The sequence below is a fragment of the Lutra lutra genome, chromosome 9 (genome assembly GCF_902655055.1).
Source record: "Lutra lutra chromosome 9, mLutLut1.2, whole genome shotgun sequence".
Taxonomy (NCBI): domain Eukaryota; kingdom Metazoa; phylum Chordata; class Mammalia; order Carnivora; family Mustelidae; genus Lutra; species Lutra lutra.
This window is the reverse complement of record NC_062286.1, coordinates 133,425,975-133,438,066: the sequence shown is the minus strand read 5'-3', so window position 1 is coordinate 133,438,066 and position 12,092 is coordinate 133,425,975. Positions and strand designations below refer to the sequence as shown.

Below are 12,092 nucleotides of genomic sequence, written 5' to 3'. Positions count from 1 at the left end.
AGCAGAGAGCCCGATGTGGGGCTTGATCCCAGGACCCTGGGATCATGACCTGAGCCGAAGGCAGAGGCTTTAACCCACTGAGCCACCCAGGCACCCCTCCTTCAACATCTTTAAGTTATAAAAATATTCCAACATTATTTGAACTTCTTGAGAGCACATAAAAATTTCTTTTCCTTCAAACTGTCTTCAAAAGTAAGCATAACCCTGATGCCAAAGTCAGACGAAAGTTACACGAAAAGGAAATGCAAATTTCCTCTTATGAATATTTATGCAAAAATATTGCATTAGGAAACAGAATCCAGTAGCACATTAACAAATAATAATATAGCATAACCCAGTGAGGCTTATTCCAGGAAGACTGGTTCAATGTTAGAAAATCTCTTAAGAGAATTAATTCATATTAATAGATCCAAAGAGAAAAATTATTTTTTTAAAGCTGAAAGACATTTGACAAGATCTGGCATCCTTGTTTGATGAAAACAATCCTGAATATCCGAATATACACAAATAGACACACACACACACACACACACACACTATAGTAGGAATTGATGGATTTTAAAAACTTTTTATTATGGAGAATTTCAAGCATAAATAAAAGTATTTTTTTAAAGATTTTATTTATTATTTGACAGACAGAGATCACAAGTAGGCAGAGAGGCAGGCAGAGAGAGAGGAGGAAGCAGGCTCCCCGCTGAGCAGAGAGCCCGATGTGGGGCTCAATTCCAGGACCCTGAGATCATGACCTGAGCCGAAGGCAGCGGCTTTAACCCACTGAGCCACCCAGGCGCCCCACTGTGTACTTTCTAAAGCTTTTTTGTTGTTGTTTGAGCCACGTGAATTTTCCTTACCGTTGCAATAATGAATTCTGTAAGAAGTAAAGAAAAATTGGGAGAAGCGAGAGGATTTGCCCCGTAGATGCTAAAGTGTATTTTAAAGCTTCAGGAATCAAAACAGTATGAAACGCTTCCAAAGGAGACAAAGAGATCAGTAAAGGAGAATGAACAAACCCAAGAACATCGAAGAAGTGCGTCCATGGTCAGGGTGAGATTTCAGTTCGCTGAGAAAGCAGGGTCTCATTCGGTACATTATGGTAGAGTAACTGATGCGGGGGCGCCTGGGTGGCGCAGTGGGTTAAAGCCTCTGCCTTGGGCTCAGGTCATGATCCCAGGGTCCGGGGATGGAGCCCCACATCGGGCTCTCTGCTCTGCAGGGAGCCTGCTTCCTCCTCTCTCTCTCTCTGCCTGCCTCTCTGCCTGCTTGTGATCTCTGTCAAAAAATAAATAGGATCTTTAAAAAAAAAAAAAAGAATAACTGATGGGGCATTGAAAAACCAGACCTCCTTCACCTGACCATCAGATCATTTTCAGGTGGATTAAATATTTAAACATTAAAAAAAAAAATCGTAAAAGTACAATAACACTTGGGGTACACTCTGGGCAAATATTTATATGATTTGAGAGTGAAACTATAAGAGGAAAGAATAAAGGATCTTCCTATAGGAAATAAAAGACTCCTAAGCAATAAATACAAAAACCAAGGATAGACAGAGTAAGAAGCAAATGACTAATTAGGGAAAAATGACAGCCAAAATGTCAACTACCTGAATATATAAAACACTTGCACATGTCAAGAAAAGGCCAGGGGTGTCTAGCTGGCTCAGTCAGTAGAGCACGTGACTCTTGATCTCAGGGTCGTGAGTTCAATCCCCATGTTGGGTGTGGAGCCCACTTAAAAAAAAAAAAGCCAGTATCTCAGTTTGTTAAATGTCACGAAAAGGACCCAAATAAAGAAGATAATAAATGGGGGCGCCTGGGTGGCTCAGTGGGTTAAAGCCTCCGCTCAGGAAGGGTCCTGGGATTGAGCCCCACATCAGGCTCTCTGCTCAGCAGGGAGCCTGCTTCCTCCTCTCTCTCTGCCTGCCTCTCTGCCTACTTGTGATCTCTCTCTGTGTCAAATAAATAAATAAAATCTTAAAAAAAAAAGAAGATAATAAATGAAACACAAATAAACAATTAAAAAAGAAAAAAAAATTGTCCTAATGATCAAAGTTCTGCAAAGTAAAATAATGAAATGCTTTTTTTTTTTTTTACTGAATAGGCGGAACATAAAAACAATAAATCTAGTGTTTTGGAGGGGAAAAGCTTCACACATACTCTGGGTAAAGATGTAAAGGAGAACACCCTTTCTGAAAGAAAAGTGGATGTTTTCTTGAGCCAAATCCTCTCCTTCTCCAAAAAACACGTGTGCTTTGCCTTGATGATTCCTCTTCTGGGAATTCATCCTAAGGAAATAATCAAACAAAGAACAAAACATGTATTTACAAAGCTGTTGCCCACAGCTCTGTTTACAACTGAGAAAAAAATGGGGGTCCCTGGATGGCTCAGCCGGTTGGGTGGCTGACTCTGGGTTTCGGCTTGGGTCATGATCCCGGGGTCCTGGGATGGAACCCCAAGTCCTGCTGCACGCTCAGCGGGGAGTGGGCTCGTCCCTTTGCTGCCTGCACCTCTCCCCTGTGTGTACTCTCTCTCTCTGTCCCTCTCTCAAATTAATACACAAATAAAATCTTTATAATCAAGAGAAAATGAAAGGAGCTAACAATAGGGTATTGGTTTTTCAAAACGATGGCTCATCTGTACAATGAAATACACTGAAGCCGTTGTTACAAATGATGCGAAGCTATTTTGACAGAGCAGAGACACTCACAATATATTGTCCTCCGAAGAAAGCAAACTACGGAATAATTTATATGTGTTTTGTCAAAACACACATGAGATAATATATATTGGTGTACATATGTACCAAAAAACTCAAGGGTGGTTATCTCTGAAAAGTGATTTTGGGAGGAGGTGACTTTTTTCTTTTATATATGCACTTTTTTTTCTAAAATTTCTCCCGAAATCTTCAATCACTTCAGTGGACACTTGGCTTGCTTAAACAGTCTGCGTTTCATAAGCAAAGTTACACACGCAAATTCATGTTTCTCCTTCCTGGGTACGAGAACCTCTGAGCCCAGAGATGAATATATACAAAAACTTCGCTTACGGTTTTTACTTTTGTTTCCGGTTGATGGGAAGAGCATCTAGGAACGAGTCCTTCAACAAGAAAAATGCAAAAACAATTAGCCTTAGGAAGAAAGGAGTAAAAATAAGCAGAATGTCTATTTGCCAAGGAGACAGTGGTTCGATGTTCTGAGAAGCCCTAATTGAGAGCCAACCACTGGGCTGGAAACGAGCACCCACTCAGGAATAAATTATGCATGGCCGCTGTTAAATATTTCATCCGTCCTTCACCATTATTTGTCTTCACGTGGCTAAAAGAGGAAAGACATCATAAGCACTATGAGGCCGGTCATCCATCCTCTCCTAGAACAGCCAGTAACATTCAAACACAAACCCTCCTGAAGAGGAAAAGCTCTGACCATGATTAAAATAAGAGATGACTCGGCAGGTCCACTTGGAACCTCACATCTTGATTGAGGGATGTCAAGGTGACCCCCCTTTCCGCACTGTCTTCCTTCCAGATCCTGCGCGTTTTGCTTGGGTTAGCATGCTGTTGGGGAGAGGGACGTTTGCGAGTTCTTGGCGACGCCCAGGCCAAGGGCTTTTGTGTTTCTCTGTATCTACGCAGCGAGTGGAAAAAGCCAAGGAAGGTATTTGAGGAGTTGTCAGGAGCTGATGGAACCCATGCAGGCCTTGGCCACTTGGCCAGCTGCCCCAGCTGCCCTGCCTTCTCTGCTAGCTCTGTCCCTTGACCGTTGGTTCCTTCCCTCTCCCCTGGCCCGGTCTGCTTGGCTGCTGGAGGCACACGCCAGCCCCACTGGGCACAGGCCCTGTGAACCCCAGCCAAGACACCCTGGGGCTGCAGGAGGGACAGGAAGGCCGGCTCACTAGAAAAGCCTTCTGGTGTCGCAACTAAATGGCCAAGGTCTTAGGGCTGCCTTCTGCGGGGGACAGAAAATTTATGACGATGGCCATTTGGGGGTGAGGTTTATTTGGAATCCTTCCTCTAGCCTTGCTTGGCATTTTGTGGATGTGTGTACCAGAAATTTATTTTTACCTTCCGACAGACCAGAGGTGTGTGTGTGCGTGCGTGTGTGTGTGCGTGTGCGTGTGCGTGCGTGTGTGCGTGTGTGTACATGCTTCTACCCGATTTAAAATCAACGAGTCAAAAGCTGTCTGTGTTTTTAGGTCAAGAAGGCTTTTGCACATTTTTCTGCCTTACCACACGGGAATTCAAACAAGTGGAGTCTGCACTTCTGTGCGTGCATTCTGCAATCCTCGAGGCGGGTTGCTCCTCAAGCGGGACTGACTTGAGGTTCTTTCTGCCTCCAGGGGACTGTGGGGCCAGTGTCTGGCCCACCCGAGACGCCCCACGGTCCAGCATGGCTGTTCCCGATCCTCGCTGGCATTACTGGAAGTCCTGCATTCTCAAGCCCTCTCCAAGCTCGCTGGACCCACGCTCTGCAGGCATTTCCCGAGTTAATGATTGAGTTTCTGAGTCACTCGGCATACAGAGTTTTGCCTGAGTCACCGCGGGCTCATACCTAAGACAGCTCCTGAAGGGCTCTGGGAATGTTGGAGAAAACCTGATTTGCAACTCACGAGCTCCCATAAATCGGAGGCTGGCCTGGCTGGCAGGGCCAGAGGCCCAGGAACAGGACCCCTATGTTGTCTCAGAACGGCACCGTGTTTCCTTGGAGCATAACCTGCTCTTTGTCAAAAGTAATGAGTGGGGGTGCCTGGGTGGCTCAGTGGGTTAAGCCTCTGCCTTCGGCTCAGGTCATGATCTCAGGGTCATGGGATCGAGCCCCGCATCGGGCTCTCTGCTCGGCAGGGAGCCTGCCTCCCCGCCCCCTCTGCCTGCCTCTCTGCCTACTTGTGATCTTTGTCTGTCAAATAAATAAATAAAATCTTAAAAAAAAAAAAGGAGCAATGGGTGAATGCCATTTCCTTGGGGTTCCTGCGCTGCTGGAGACGGCACAGGCGAGGAATGCCTCACAGATAGAATCGGGGGGTCGCACCACGAGTCAAATTCCAGCCTTTCTTGTCCTTTCTTTCAGCACATCACCCAGCCCAGAAATGCAGCCTGGGGTTTTCAGAGGCTTTTTCTCCTCACACCTGGAAGCATCTGTGGGGGTGTTAACCACAGTCGATCACACCGCAGTTCCGATAAGGCGGACTGGCCTACCCTGGAAGCAGGGACTGCTGCAGAGGGGGCCGAGGCCTGTAGCTTCTTTGCCAAGTGAGTGAGCAGCACAGTGTATACGAGGGAGGCTTTTTGTCATTTTATGAATTTTAGAAGAAACGGGAGCCATGCCCATGAAAGCAGTGCTGAGCAGCACCGGAGAGGGACAGAGAGACTGCGTTGCGTTTCAGAGCCCCCCGGACTTTAACGTGCTCGGGAATCACTTGGGGGGATCGGGCTGAGAGGCACAAGGCCGGGCCCCACCAGCGGAGCTTCTAGTCGGTAGAACTGAGGTGGGCCCGACACCTGTGTTTCTAACGTGGGCCCGGAGGATGCCGACGCTGCTGTTCTGGGGGCCACGCCGTGGGCTGGTCACTCAGTCCCTCTGGGCCTCAGCCAGCTCCCTGAGAAATGGACAGAAAGGCTAACATTGGCTGAGCGCTTCTTAAGCCTCAGGTACTGTTCCTAACCCTTGGGACACATTACCTAGTTCCCTCCTCACAGTGACCTTCGAGGGAAAGGGGACACAGCACAGGGAACAGAGTTGCTGGTGGGTCTGTGGTGGCTGATGCTCTGAGACAGGGCTGGCCAATAGGCAGCCCGTGTCATGACAGTTTTAAAAATCAGACCGTCTCATGGGAAATTCTGGGTTTCTGGCATCTTCTGCAAAGTTCAAAGAGCGGGCAACACTCAGGCCACACATACCCACATGGCAATTACCGAGTGTTACACACATGCACACACACAAACGTGTAAAAGGGGACTCTGATTTACAAGCCCACTGGCCCTGCCCCACCCTGGCCCCCTGGGTATCTGAATTTACCCGTTTCTCTAAGACCAAGATTCTCTCATTTCTATATTTCAAAAGTAACCAACTTTGAACTTTCTGCCATTTCAGATTGAAGTTTCTATTGGATTTATGTATTCTTTATATATTAGATTTAGATCAGAGTTAAATCAAATCAAATCAAACAGCAGTACCTGAAAAACACAAGTCTAGATGCTGTCATTATTAGATTTAAACTTGTCCTTCAAATTCACAACACTGCCATTGGACCCCAAATAGAATTTCACCTGTACTGTTCCCTTTGATAGAGGACTGCTCTGTCCCCTTTACCTTTGCAGAGTACTTCGTGCCTTTGACCCTCTCTGTTATAAAACCTGAATGCCCACATACTTTTTTTAAAAGATTTTTTTTTTTAAACTTACTTGAGAGAAAGAGAGAGATAAAGAGAGCATGAGGGGGTGGGGCAGCGGGGAGAGGGAGAAGCAGGCTCCCCGCTGAGCTGGGAGCCCCATGCAGGACTCGATCCCAGGACTCCAGGATCATGACCAAATACTTTATCAACAAAGCTGCCAGGGGTAATCACTATGCTCACTTCCTGGGGTCTTTCCTCTTTCTTGTGGGGGCAGCACCCTGATTCCTTCCCTTAGGGACCAGCCCCGCCTCCCCAGGCCAGATTCCGGCAGGTGACCCAGCCCAGGCTGCTGAAAGCTGGCTCTGAGGCTTTGGGTCTGATCAGCAGGGAGGACAGTCTCCCTCCCGGGTGAGCGGCTCCTATGATGGAAAATACACCGGAGATGCTGGAGGCCACTTTTGCCACCACAAGTGGGTCACTTGCCTGGGAAAAGAGCAGAGGAAAGCAAAGCAAGAAATGCAGAGAGAGTCTAGCCGGTGATGTAAAATCCAGTACCCACGAGCTCCGTGTGGTTCCATATAAATCACGTGAATGTAAAAATACAGCTTCTCGGCTGCGTGGGCTGCTTCTCAAATATACAGCAGTCTCGTGTGGGCCAGCGGTGACTGTCTGGTATGAGCAAATATGGGACATTCCCATCATTGCAGATTTTTAATGGACAGCACCGGTAGATAGTATCTGTGCCCTAGTTCCAGCCCTGGTTTTTCAGCTATGCAGCCAATAAAGCTTCGGATTTCAGCAGCTGGAGCTGGGTGTATTCAGAACCCACAGAATCCAAAGGCCTCCGACTAGCACTCGCCAGACATGACCGTGCACATGCTTTGGATTTCACTGGGGCCTTTTCCTTCCCTGGAGACAGCGCTGGGGAAAGCCCTCCCCGCGTCCAGAAGCGTGGTCAGGCAGACGACCCTCGGGAACACTCCTGCTGGCTCACCGTTCCCATCACGTCTTCAGTTAGAAGACGAGCAAAGATACAGAACAGACGAATGGTGGACACAGATGTCTTTTCTAAGCACCATACGTGTCTGTTAGCCTAAGAATAATTAGAATCGTGGACGACTTAGAACAAAAGCAGTTTCCCCCATTAGCAAGTATTACAGGGCGCCTGGTGGGCTCAGTCGGAAGAGCACATGCCTTGGTCTCGGGGTCCCAAGTTTGAGCCCCGTGTTGGATGTAGAGATTACTAAAAAAAAAAAAAAAAAAAATCAACTTAAAAAAAAAAAAAAAAACGTGTGGGGTGCCTGGGTGGCTCAGTCGGTTTAGTGTCTGCCCTCTGCTCAGGTCATGATCTCAGGGTCATCCCGGCTCAGCGGGGAGTTTGCTTCTCCCTCTGCCCCTCCCCGCCTTGTGTTCTCTCCTGCTTGCTCTGCTCTCTCCAATAAAAAATCTTTTTTTTTTTTTAAATGTGTTTTGGGGCACCTGGGTGGCTCATTTAAGGGTTGGACTCTTGGTTTTGGCTCAGGTCATGATCTCCGGGTCGTGGGATCGAGCCCCATATCAGGGTCAGTGCTCAGCATAAAACACTGCTTCTCCTTCTCCCTCTGCTCTCCTCCCCCACCCCCTCTTGCTTTCTCGAGCTAATAAATAGAAACTTAAAAAAAAATTTTTTTTAAGATTTTATTTATTTGACAGAGATCACAACTAGGCAGAGAGGCAGGCAGAGAGAGAGGAGGAAGCATGCTCCCTGCTGAGCAGAGAGCCCGATGCGGGACTCGATCCCAGGATGCTGGGATCATGACCTGAGCCAAAGGCAGAGGCTTTAACCCACTGAGCCACCCAGGCGTCCCCCACCAAAAATTTTTTTAAGTGCTTTTACATCAGCAGCATTGAAATAAACCAACATGCTGTGCCTCCTGACATGGTACAAATATATACGTGGTATTCTGGCCCAAAACGTTTAACTTGAATCTAATTATGAGGAAACAGACAAACCCAAATTGAGAGACAGTCTGCAAAAAGTTTGTCTTTACTTTTCAGAAATTTCACTGCGATGAAAGACAAAGAAAAGCCGAGGAAGCGTTTTGGATGAAAGGAGAGCAGAGATGTGCCATCTAAGTGCGATGCCTGATTCTGGACGGACCCTGACCCGGGGACATTTCCTGTAAGGGACATTTGGGGGACAACTGGTGAGATTCTCATATGGCTTGTATATTAGATATTTTTGTATCACTGTTACGTTTTCTGAATTCAATAAATGAACTTTGGTTGTATGAAGGAATGTGTAAGAGAATATCTGTGTTCTTGGGAAATGTGTGCTTGTCTTTAGGGGGTTAAGGGGCTGTGTTCTCTGCAACCAATTCTCCAATGTTTCAGGAGAAACTGCAGAGAGATAAAGCAAATGTGGGTATTATCTAGGTGAGGGGTGTCAGCCAAACTTCCATGCAGCTCTTTGCCATGTCTGAAGTGATTTCCAAATATAAAAGTATGAAGGCAATAGTGCTTCCCATCACCCTTAAGAAAAAAAATATATGGGGCGCCTGGGTGGCTCAGTGGGTTAAGCCGCTGCCTTCGGCTCAGGTCATGATCTCGGGGTCCTGGGATCGAGTCCCGCATCGGGCTCTCTGCTCAGCGAGAAGCCTGCTTCCCTCTCTCTCTCTCTCTCTGCCTTCCTCTCCGTCTACTTGTGATCTCTCTCTGTCAAATAAATAAATAAAATCTTTAAAAAAAAAAAAGAAAAAGAAAAAATATATATATACTAGTATGTTCTATGGCAAGTCTTTCAAGTGGAAAGCAAAGTGTTTCACAAGTGTTTTTCAAATAGTGCATCCTGACATTGTTTTGGGATGTCCTAATAAACATTTTAAAGAATGGAATAAAAAAACCAGAGCATTTTCACATAATAAAATTTCACTTTGTGACACCTGCAATTTTATACATATACGTGTGTGTGTGTGTGTGTGTATGCACACATTCATACACATATCTGTGTACTGAATCATAAGGACCAATGCATTTCTTACTGTGGGTTAGTTTAAAAAAAGAAGTTTGAAAGCTGTTCTGTTAGAGTATCTTCAATAGGGTGACTCACATTCTAATTTATGTGAGACACCAGTTCATGCTTATCAACCTGTCCTGTCCATAGAATTAATAGCAAACTCAGTCACTCAGAAGAGTCCTGATTTGGATTATAAATTATAGTCACTCTTATTTTAAATGCTCACTCTTACTTTAAATGTGTGAACTCCTTCTTATAACAAAGTACAGTATACATAAGTATGCTTGATGGCCAAAAAAGAACTTTAGCCTCTTTTTAAATAACAAGAATGAATTTACATATTATTCGTATAATTGAAAAAAATTTCAAAATTACCTTTACTAATATCACATTAAGTAACTTTGTTATCCATCCCTTGGGATTATAATGAACTAGCTAATTATAATAAACTAGAAAAAAGTTATTTCATATTACATGAAGAACATTGGTTTTGGAATAAATACCATTTCTGAAAGAGAGGTTTCTTTAAAATGGGAAAACTAGGGGCACCTGGGTGGCTCAGTCCTTAAGCATGTGCCTTCAGCTCAGGTCATGATCCCGGGGTCCTGGGGTCAAGCCTTCCATCGGGCTCCTTGCTCAGTGGGGAGTCTGCTTCTCCCTCTGCCCCTCCCCCTGCTTGTACTCTCTCTCAAATAAAATCTTATTAAAAATGGGAAAACTAAATACAGATTGTAAATAAAATACAAACTCTAGGGGCGCCTGGGTGGCTCAGTGGGTTAAAGCCTCTGCCTTTGGCTCAGGTCATGATCCCAGGGTCCTGGGATCGAGCCCCACATCAGGCTCTCTGCTCAGCGGAGAGTCTGCTTCCTTCTCTCTCTGCCTGCAGAGTAGGCAGAGTGCCTACTTGTGACCTCTGTCAAATAAATAAAATCTTTAAAATATATATGAACTCTACTGAATTTTAATATTAATTTATAAAATACACAAATTTTATAAAGTAAGATTTAGGGAAAACATTCTTTTAAAATATTACCTAAGTCATACATGGTTTTTAGAGAAAAACTATATACTGAGGACTTTCAAACGATTAAATCCAGTGAAGTAATTTCCTTTATATTTACCTTCTAGTAGTCAGTCAGTCACCCCCCAATGACACACAGGAGACACCGGAAGTCTGTGCTTTTTCCTGCCGGGAAGAGCCATCACTAAGCGATATGCTGTCATACAGTCAACACTTTCAGTGTCTTCTAAGACACGCCAAAACCTCTGTGTACGAGCTCGGCTGCCAAATCACTGACCTACACACTCTCAAAGCTTCATCGCCCATGACCAAACTCTCGTCAATCCAGAAGACGGGAAGATCAAGCACACCCAGTTGTGGCTGTTTGTCCGAGCACTTTAAGGCTACACAATCAGAACGGAGGGGCTAATTTTGCCTTGCAAACTTCTGTTTTTTCCTCAAAATCAAAGTTAACTCTTTGCCCAGAACTGAAGGGTTGGAGGCAGTAGGGATTTAAGATTCAAATGACACTGGGGCCATATTTTGGGGGTGGGGGGGAGGGTGTTTTAGTTCCATACCATTGTTCCTCGGATCCTGAAACCCAGAGAGAAGTATCGGGTCCTGAATGCAACATGGTCTCTACCAATTAGTGATGTGAAGAGTTCTACATAGATGATGTTGAGTTTCGACTCTAAGGATTTCCAATCTGTTTTTATTTTAATTTTTTTTAAAGATTTTATTTATTTATTTGACAGACAGAGATCACAAGTAGGCAGAGAGAGAGGAGGAAGCAGGCTCCCCACTGAGCAGAGAGCCCCATGCGATGCGGGGCTCCATCCCAGGACCCTGGGATCATGACCTGAGCGGAAAGCAGAGGCTTTAACTCACTGAGCCACCCCGGTGTCCCCCAATCTGTTTTTAAATTGGGGGAAGGCATCAGAAGGATTATCCTCCACTCTGGTTGACAGAGTTAGAGCAGAGATCGGCTAAGCCAAGGACAGTGATGAATTTGGGATTAGAAATCGTTCAGTAGGAGGGTCCAATCTAGCTCAGGGCTCTTCCATCATCCAGGATAACCGCAACCTGACCTGTACGGGCAGTACCACACAGGGTGGTAATAAACAGCATGGCTAAGTGAATTTTAATCTCAGAAGATACACTGTCCCATTACAAACTAGTTTTGTCTTGTTGCAAATCATCTTATTGCAAATGGTACCTCTCTGCACGAGTGTCACACATAACCTCTCACACGACCAGCGTAACTACATTTTATTTTTTTTTATTTTTATTTTTTTATTTTTTTCGTAACTACATTTTAAATACTACCTTCCTGTCTGTAATCATAAGCTCATACACAGCCACAGTTGCTGTATCCACAACTTGGTGTTTATCTTTTAAAAAATTAAAAGTTGAGGAAGCCAGGACATTGTTATAACTTAGCAATTTTCTTCCCACTCATTTTCTATTATATTGGTGCTTGGTAAGTATTTGTTGGGTCATTTTTCATATATTTGCAAACAAGAAAGTAGCCTTTATACAAGTCTATCTTTATTTGTAAAAAATAATATACAACTAAAGCTAAATTGATTTTTAAAATCAAAGTTCATTTAGTGATAATGTACATTTTATAATAAAATTGTAGTAAAATACTGACATTTGAGAGTTTAAACAAAGTATCATTCATGTAAAAATCATGTTGTCGCATGTAAAATTTAATTAGAAAATTCATAGTTCACAAAAGTACATATATTTTGTTGATAGCTCATGAGAA

At 44.6% G+C, this 12,092-nt stretch overlaps 1 long non-coding RNA gene across 1 annotated transcript; it reads left to right on the top strand.

The window, feature by feature from the left end:
* The first annotated feature begins 3,495 nt into the window (after positions 1-3,495).
* Positions 3,496-8,709, top strand: LOC125109311 (uncharacterized). The gene is made up of 3 exons (XR_007130186.1): positions 3,496-3,983; positions 5,063-5,244; positions 8,364-8,709. It is a non-coding gene; the product is annotated as an uncharacterized LOC125109311 (long non-coding RNA).
* Positions 8,710-12,092: the final 3,383 nt, after the last annotated feature.